This window comes from Eucalyptus grandis, chromosome 7, assembly GCF_016545825.1.
Source record: "Eucalyptus grandis isolate ANBG69807.140 chromosome 7, ASM1654582v1, whole genome shotgun sequence".
NCBI classification, from domain to species: Eukaryota; Viridiplantae; Streptophyta; class Magnoliopsida; order Myrtales; family Myrtaceae; genus Eucalyptus; species Eucalyptus grandis.
The window spans coordinates 18,826,244-18,835,866 of NC_052618.1; positions in this window are offsets into that span (position 1 = coordinate 18,826,244).

Below are 9,623 nucleotides of genomic sequence, written 5' to 3' on the forward strand. Positions count from 1 at the left end.
TGTGGGGCAAATAAATCCTTAAAGAAAATGATATCACGCCTCAAAGTCCGAGTTGTTTTACTCGATCCGATTTCATTGTACTACCCAATTTCGAAGCATATTTTACCAACAAGTCTTACAGATGACCAGTGTACTTCCACCAATGTTTCAGCAATATGAGTGACACTCTGGGAGTGGGTAGCCTATCAAGCAACAACTTCCAAGGGAGAATTCTCATGTCATTGAAACGAGCGTGCAATTGATGATGATTGATTTCAGTTATAATCAATTCCAAGAGCCATTACCAAGGGCACTCGCAGGCCTTAAAGAGAAGGAGGTCCTATACGTGTAAGATCACAAAATCAATTATACTTTTCCATCATGGTTGGGCTTACTTGTCTGTCATGCTGATCTGGCAAACTAACAGATTCCATGGAGTGATTGGGAAACTTAAAAGTAACTATAGTTTCCCAAGGCTTCAGATCATCAACCCATCTCAGAACAATTGCCGGTAGCTTGCCCTCTAAGTACTCGGGAGCGTTGGACTGCCATGAAAGTTGCAGCGGTAGATCAAGAGAACTTTTTGAGCTACGCAGATCAAGAACCTCTGTCACAGGCTCTGCCGAAAGTACAAAATACGTGCCCTTCAATTACTCTACTATAATGACCAACAAAGGCGCGCAACTAAAGTATTAAAGGATCTACTGATCTCTCACATCGATCGATCTTTCGAGCAACAATTTCAGTGGAGATATCTCCGAGTCTCTTGCAAGCCTAAAGCAGCTTCAATTGTTCACCCTTTCCAACAATATTTTCGGTGGTCCTATCCCTTAGTAGTTGGCCAACTGACATATTCAAAAGCATTGGACCTTTCTCCGAACTAGCTCTCAAGAGAGATCCCACCAAGGCAGCAATAATTCTTTAAATGAAACCTCTTTAGGATTGTTCTTGTTACTTCAAGTTTTGTTCTCACGTGTGAATCTTTTTCACGTTGTTGTCGAGTTTTTTTTTTTTCACACGCAAGAAGTCTCCGAAAGGTTTTCAATCCAAACCCAGCACTTAAATCAAACAAACAAAACAAAACCCTCTTTAAAAACCACATTCATGTACATGTCCCCCGCATTGACCAGGGGCTGTATAAATCATTTAATAATGAGCTTGTGTTAGTGGAGAAGCCAATAAAAAATAGCATTTTAAGTAGCTCTTTAGATAAACTATTGAAGGTTGGATCCAATGACCACCCTTTTCACATAGGAAAGGGGAGGTGAGGAGTTTGATTCTCCGTCTTCTTAAGGGTGGGAATGTTTAATTTCAAATGTGGAGTTTGATTCCCAAGCTTTGTAAAGAGGTAGTTAAAATTGAGAGTTAAAATAAGATAAAAAAAGAAAAAAGAAAAAAAAAAAGGAGTTCTTTAGATACAGACCCAAAAAAAAAAAAAAAAAAAGTAGCTCTTTGGGATGATAATTAATCATGGAAATTAGCTAGAGAGAGCCACTTGAAAAAGAAAAGAAAAGAAAAGAAAAAAAAGAGAAGAAAATCTTTACACATGTCAACACATTAACTTTTCTAATGTGATCAGAACATTGGATTCATTCTAGAGAAAATAAAGAAAAGGCATTGACCCTTGAATGTCTTATATAGTATATAACTCACGTTTTCCTTTCTGAAAAGAAATGTTTTATAAATTTTAGGCAGACGAAAGGTTTATCAATACTTTCTATATTGAATAACGTCTCGCTGTCGACACGTGATATGGATCAACTATTATACCGTTTTCTTTTCCAATGCTAAAATGCTAAATGTGATTTCCAAACTTAATAAGCAAATGCTGATTGACTTGTTTCTTCACATCATTTGTGCAATAGGAGCAACAAATGTTATCTCAACTTGGACCCAACAATTATTAAACTAACCGGAATTTTCATTAATAGGTTTACACTGGCACGGATTTTTTCTCAAATGATTTGTAACTATACGATATTTTTTAAAATGCAAAAAATCCATACATAACAAATGTAGATAATGTGGCGGAATTTTTGCCCTTGAATAAGGGTATATGAGAAACGGGCATGGTTGAAACTTGATTCTATCTTATGATGCTAAGGATTATCGCCATCTCTCCAAACTCTTCAAAGAAGTAAAACTAGAATGGAAGCGAGTCGATTCGAGAAGCTCTAGAGGACAGAGAGCACACAGGTCCTATGACATTCAAAGCGGGGAATGGCTCATGTAATCCTTCAAGCCTCAGCTCTCGAGCTAATCGACATCGCATGCGGAGCATCTCTACAGCGTAAATGAACGAAACCAATCAAATTACACACCAACACGATCCCCCTAATAGCGGAGACAACTTCGTCCTCTAGAAATTTTCCACGACAATCCAAACACATCGGTCCTCACCTCACGATTACAACCAAAAACTCGCACACCGCAGGACTAGCCGCAAAGGCAACAAACCTTTGAATCGGATTCATCGGCCGGGCGAGAAGCCGCGTGAGAACGTTCCATCCGAGCCAAACACGCACGTCGGCCAATTCCGAATCGAGGTCGCGAAGCTGCTCAAACGATATACCCTCAATCCGCGGCCGCCTGCATGACGCGAATTGATTGAGCTCGCTCCGGAAGCGCTCGCATCACTGCGAACGCTTCCGTCGATGGAGATCTCTGTTGCGCTGCTCCAGTGGCGGGGGAGGGAGAGAGAGTCCCCCGAGTCCCCCAACTGATGGCAATGTCGCAATTCTCGTCCTTTGCCGGGGCTTCTGCTTTTGTCTCTTTTAATTGATCCGTACGCGGGCTTAGGCCTATTCGGGCCGGGTGATGTAAATGGCCCTGGCAAAAAAAAAATATCCGAACTGAATTGAGATTTGAGTTTTGGGCTAGGCAAAAGTTCATGACACTTCTAGTAACATTTCTATTTCGGAAAATAATTTTTTTTCAAAAATAATATTTTTATATTTCTATTTTCTAGAACAATTTATGAATAAAATAATGTATTTGATAACTATACAAAAATTTTATTTCAAGAATAGAAAAGAACAAGAATGTGTTTAATATGACCCATAAATTTTTTTGTGCAGTAGAATTTATTTTAATTTTTTAATAAATTTTTGGACTTTTCTTTTTTTCCTCTTTTTCCTCTCTTCTTTCTCCTCCTCTAGCCGCCGTTGTTGGTTGATGAGTGGCGTTGGCGGGCGGCAAAGGCCGGTGACGGTGGTGGAGGCGGTTGGCGACAAGTTTCCACTGGCCAATTAGAAGAAGAAGAAAAGGAAAGAGAAAAGAAAGAAAATATTTATTTCTATAAATTGTTGTTGCTTCGGCTGCCTTACTTTATTCTCTCTGTGCTGCTCTTCTAGTCCTTTCCCTTCTTGCGAAACTTCAGGTCTGGCCCAGAATTCTAGGCCTAGCGGGGAATTCGCCACCAAGGCCTAAGAGGTTGCATCTCATGAACAATTTTGTATCAAATGCTCCCTTCCTTACTGCATCATTTGCACCAGGGCCCAAGAGAAATTACATGGTTAGACCCGCCCAATTTGTGTTTCGAGCCTGGGCAGGCCTCAAATCCCGTTATTAGATCTATTTTAGATCGAATCCATTAACCTATAAATTTTAATATCAAAATTTACGAAACTGGCACATTAGAAACGTAACGGAAGAGAGTGAAAGAAATGGAACAAGAGAAAGAGGAGGTAAAGGTTTGGATTGGGGTTTAATTCTTGCGTCTTCTTCACGTTCATGCTTAATTTGTACACTATGCTTATTGCATATTCGCTCCTCTTTAAAAGTGGAAAGTTTTGTATATGATTCATTAGGATTAGCTCGAACCAAAGAAGCACATCGGCTGAAAATAGGGTTGAATCTTTGTCGAAATTGCTATTATAGCTAAGTTGAACTGAAATGACTCAATTGATCATACTTCAAGATTGATAAAAGTGGTCCTTTGTTATGATTAACTTTGAAAATTAATGTAGTAAAACTAGGCAGCCTATATTTGAAAAGAAATCTGCTCATGCAAGTTAGGGATCAAATTTTTCTTCATCTCTGCTTATTTGCATGCGAACTGCCATAGCTGAGAGACATAAGAACGTAGTTTCAAGAACAATTCAACCTCGGTATTTGACAATTCATGCGGTCGGAATTGTCTCCGGTTTTTTTTTTTTTTTTTGAAGTTTGATAAGAAGTTGTATTCAGACCATCTTAGGGAACAGTAAGAACACCGAAGGAAAACATGTGAAACGTGAACTTTCTCATTTTCGTCCAAATAGGTGATTTGATGTTTTGACCCAATTAGGGCGCGTTTGGTAACCATTTTGTTCCCCTGGAACAATTTCTTAGCAGAAATTATTCTTTTTTTATTCTATTCTTGGGAACAATTTCTGAGTAAAAGAAAGCGTTTGTTAACTGTACAAAATTTCTGATTCCTCGGAATAAAAAACATAAATGTGTTTGGTCTATTCTAATTCTTTTTCAATTACATTTTTAAATGAGTGTAAATTTGATATTGAATTCTTACGGATCACTCACCAATATAATTGTCTTCTTATGAGTGAAGAAATCATATTATATTTTATTATATTTTCAATTTCAAAAGAATTTGAATTTAGAATTCTATTTCATTTTAAAATTCTATCAAATCATAGAAATTCTATTGATTAATTATATTTATACTAAGTAATAAAAATATTAACTAATCAATTTGTTATTAAATAGTAAATAATAAACTATAGTATAAACTATAAATATAAATACTAAATAATAAATTAAAATACAAAATTAAATATGTATTCTATATATAGCAAAATTTCAATTCCTACTTCAAATCATTTTTTTATTTTTTAAATAATTTTATTTTATTTTTATTTTTTTTCCTTTCTTTCTCCCCTTCTTCTTCTTCTTCAAGGTGGCTGGTCGCCGGCCCTTGGCCAGACAAGGGCCAGGCTCGCCACTGTCCGCCTGAATCCGTCGTGTCCTTGTTACTTTCATGAACCGAGGAGCTGTCACGGATTCCTCCTTGTCCGTGACGAAGAGATCGCTGCCCAACATGTGCTTCTATTTTGCAGATATCTCCACCTGCAGCAAATCCTAAAGTCACGTGCTCTGGGGAGGCAAGATAATAAAAGGAAGAAGAGCGAAACAACAAAAAGGTGAAGGTGGGAATTAGTGGAGACCCATTCACGAAAATAAATACACGTGTGTGGACCCCATTGAGCTACGAGTACTTCTTGCTAACAAGCCAATCACGCTCCAGCAAGATTAGCAAACCCAAGCCATCCGTTGCTCACATTCGGAAACGATATCCTTGAAATAGGTCATGATCTCATTCAAATATGATTTGGATAGTTTATTGCCTAATATATGCTTTTCAATATCTTATGTGCCTATTTGAATGATAGGTGTACTTCTAATTAGGATTTATTGCCTAATCCACAATTGCATGTCGATTTTTTATTCCATTTATAAAACTTTAGATGGAATAATTAATCACGCGGGAATAAAATTGATATTTTGATCTTTAAAATTTAAGATCAATTTATTGATTTTATTAGCGAAATAATCAAGTTGATTAGACATTGTTTCCTAATTCAAACTATGGATGATGTCTTTGATGATTGGGAATGATTTGTTGCTTATCTTGCTTTTTTTTTTTTTTTTTTTAGTAAAAGGTAATAAATATAATGAGGAAAAGCTAAATATACAAAAGATCTCATCACCGGAAATTTACACTCCAAATGAAGGATATAAGGAGTGGAAAGATGACGAGATGTAAGAGCCACCAGATGTGGCACACACACTTCAACATCAACTCCAAAAGAGAGCACGGCATGGACAACTAGCTACCAAACACTTATCTTGCTTTAATTGCTTTATTTATCCCAAAAACACAAAAAAGATTGCATTTGCATATCATGTAGATTACAATTGATTTCCTAGATAGAATTGCCTGATAGAATAATTAGATACATTTCTAATTATATTAGAATGCATGTTTAGATAATATCTAGGTTAGATAATAACTTAGAATTAAATGGCATGTCGAGATAAATTTCTAAGTTAAGATAATATTCGGATTAGTTTATTTCCTAACTTAAAATAGATAAATATTTAACTTTAGTTAGATTTTTATTGTTAGTAATTTTTAATTATGATTTTTTATAAAACAATACAAAAATATCATGCGCATGTCATATAGAATTGGGTTCATGAAATGCATGTTGTTAACCTAAATTTTGACGATCCACTCGTTATTTATCATATTAAAAAATTAGGGTTTAATTTTTAATCCCTAAGCAAAAATATTATAATTAAGTTGCATAGCACATAGTTTTAGGAGCATCTTTTAGTTGCATTGGACTGATAATAGATGGGTTCGAATTGGTAGTTCTAAGCTTTAAATTGATGAGTTGGACTAAGCCCATGAAGAGAGCAAATTGGCCCAAGTCCGTATTCTCAAGGAGATATGACGAGTTCATCTTTGCAAGATTTGAAATTTGAGAAAAATCCTATTGCAATTTTGAATCGGTGGAGAATATTCATTTTTGTAAAGGAAATCTAGAAGAGATGAGGGAAATAACAAGAAATATTGCGTTTGGAAATTTTTTTCATGGATGTTGATTTGAATAGAAAAATAAACCCTAATTCTTGGCCTATAAAAGGATTGCTACACTACAGAAGGGGAGATTTCACACGATAGAAATACACGGCCACGATTCATGACGAAAAGGAGACAACACTTTTTGAGAGGGAAGGAGAGAGAGCTTCAAAGAATACACGGCAGCCACAATTGAGAGAGCATTGAAGAGCGAGCTTCACGCCCCATTGGAGGTTCACGACTTTGCAAGATGCCAAAAGGAGTCTTCACCGCACGGAGAGATTGACGTAAAAAATCCATCAACTTCGCAGGTTTTCCGGTGATCGTCCACACACCAAGAATCCCATCAATCACCACAAGGCAGCCTAACCGAAACATCCATCGGCTAGCATTGACACGTTTTCAGTCCACCAGTATCAAGGAGGACAAGTTCATGGTAGCTTATCCACACTCACGGTCAAAGACGATTTGCAGGTTATCCAAGCATGCCCGTTGACCACTGAACCAAGGATTTGCTGGTGATCTCCCTCCTATCACAGCTTGTAGGTCCCGAGCGCCCCACATGCTCGAGTCGCGAGCTTCATCGCTTCAATTCATGAGCCCCACTGAATCCATCATTGGTCGTGCACCAAGAATCCTTGGCTGAGACGGCATCACAGGCAGCCATCCTATACCACGGACGACCGCTGAGAAGTCCACACCAACACGATTAGCCGCTGCTGTGAGCTGATCATCCCACCGCACCATCCCTGGCCGCAATCCTCGATTTCGATCTAGTAGTCCTGCTGCCGTCAACGCCACTGTCAACATCCATGGTTGTATGACGACATGTACATTACCGTGCGAGCCATCCGTTGAACCGCCACTCGCTGCCTATCCACCATCGAGTGCCGCAACCCTTTCCCGGTCATCTGACGAGCTGATTCCGTTGGGTCCAAATTTGGTAATATCATTTGCGGAGTTAGGTAATTATCTTATCTAAATTTGATTTGGATATTTTATTACCTAATACATGCTTTTCAATATCTTACGTGTGTATTTGAATTAGGATTTATTGTCCAATCCGCAACAGTCATTTTTTTTATTCCATCTATAATGCTTTAGATGGAATAATTAATCATGCGGAAATGAAATTGATATATTGATCTTTAAGGCTTGAGATCAATTTATCGATTTTATTAGCGAAATAATCAAGTTTGATTAGATATCGTTTCTAAATTCGAACGATGGACAATATCATTGATGATTGTGGATGATTTGGTGCTTATCTTTTAAGTGCTTTATTTATCCCAAAAATACAAACAAAAATTGCATTTGCATATCATGTATATTAGAATTGATTTCCTAAATAGAGTTGCATGATAGAATAGTTAGATTTTTTTTAAAATGCATGTTTAGATGGTATCTAGGTTAGATAATATCTTTTGAAATAATTTGCATGATGAGATAATTTTCTAAGTTAAGATAGGATTCAGATTAGTCTAATCCTAACTTAAAATAGATAATATCTCACTTTAGTTAGATTTTCATATTTTAGCACTTTTAATTACGAATTTAAAAAAAAATACCAAAATGTCATGTGCATGTCATATAGAACTAGGTTCATGAAATGCATGTCATTTAGTGATTGTTGCGAGGTCCATTTAATTAGAAATTGCCTGTAATTAGAATTAGGTCATTTGGTTAAATTGCATTGCACGTAGTCTTTAGACTTCATTTGAACAAGAGAAAATCCTAAAAAGGATTGAGTGATTGCGAATTATATCTAGGGCTTTTGATGTCAATTTTGAGCTAACATTGTAGATGCTTTCATTGCTATGAGGTAAGTCCCGTAATTTATTTATTATTTTATTGGGTGTTAAATTGGTGGTTTACACACCCCCATGACACCTCACATTTTAAGGAAGTAAATTAAAATCAATTTAAGCTGCCTGCAAAACATTTTTTTTCAAAATAAAAAAAGAAATGTACCGAAAGGGCGTTAGAAAAATCTAGCGTAATCAAGTCTCCGAACTCACAATCTCTGGTTCGTAGGAGTAAAGTAAATCTCTCATTACTTTACTTAAATTTCTAATTGACCCACCAAAAATTGATTAGTGGCGATTCTTAATTGAAAAAATCATTTGTATGTTAATAATTTGAACCTAAGTTGCGAATTGGTATAGGCTTGGGAGAGCCCGAGCTAAATTTAGGCTTAGTAATTCATTAGCCAAACCCTAGGTGGTGTACCCGAAATTTAGGTCGCGGCACATGTCATTTAGGGCGCATTTGGTAACAATTTTATTCTCGGGAACAATTTCTGATCATAAATGATTCTTTTTTATTCTTTTTTTGTGAACAATTTCTAAGCATTTTTAGCCGTTTGGTAACCGTCCAAAATTTCCGATTCTAGAATAGAATTGCATTTGGTACCGTGCTCATTGATTCTGTTCCAAATCAATTTCTTTTAATTTTTAAATAATTTTTTTACTTCTTTTTTTTTCTTTTTTTTTTTCCTTTCTTTCTCCTATTATTCTTCTTTAAGAGGCCGATCGCCGGTTGGCAACCGGCTAGCCCTTGTCGGCCAAGCCTCGTCGGGGCTAGGCGAGGCTCGCCCCACTGCCACCGGGGCTAGGCAAGCCTCGCCGGGCGGGTGAGGCCCACTGCCACCGGCGAGGCTTGCCCAGCCTTGCCGATGGCTGGGCTTGCCTCGGCGAGCTCGCCGACCTTGCCCTGGCCCGGCGAGCCTTGGCAAGCTCGCCGGACCAGCTACCGGTGATTGGCGATGGTGGGCGGCGGAAGGCGGACGGCGGCGGTGGTGGTAGATGAAGAAGAAGAGAAAATGGAACAATAAGAGAATATGGGCTTGATTTTTAGATTTGTTCCCGAAAATAATAATCAACTTTTTTTTTATTATTGATTCTATTCCAAATCTACTTCCGGGAAACAAAAAAAATAGAAATTTGTTCCCCGGGAATAAAAATTTTACCAAACACGATTTTGTTCCAAAATTACTCTCGGAACAAAAAATCAAAATCAAGCATTGTTTGGATGGTTACCAAACAGATGCTTAGTAATC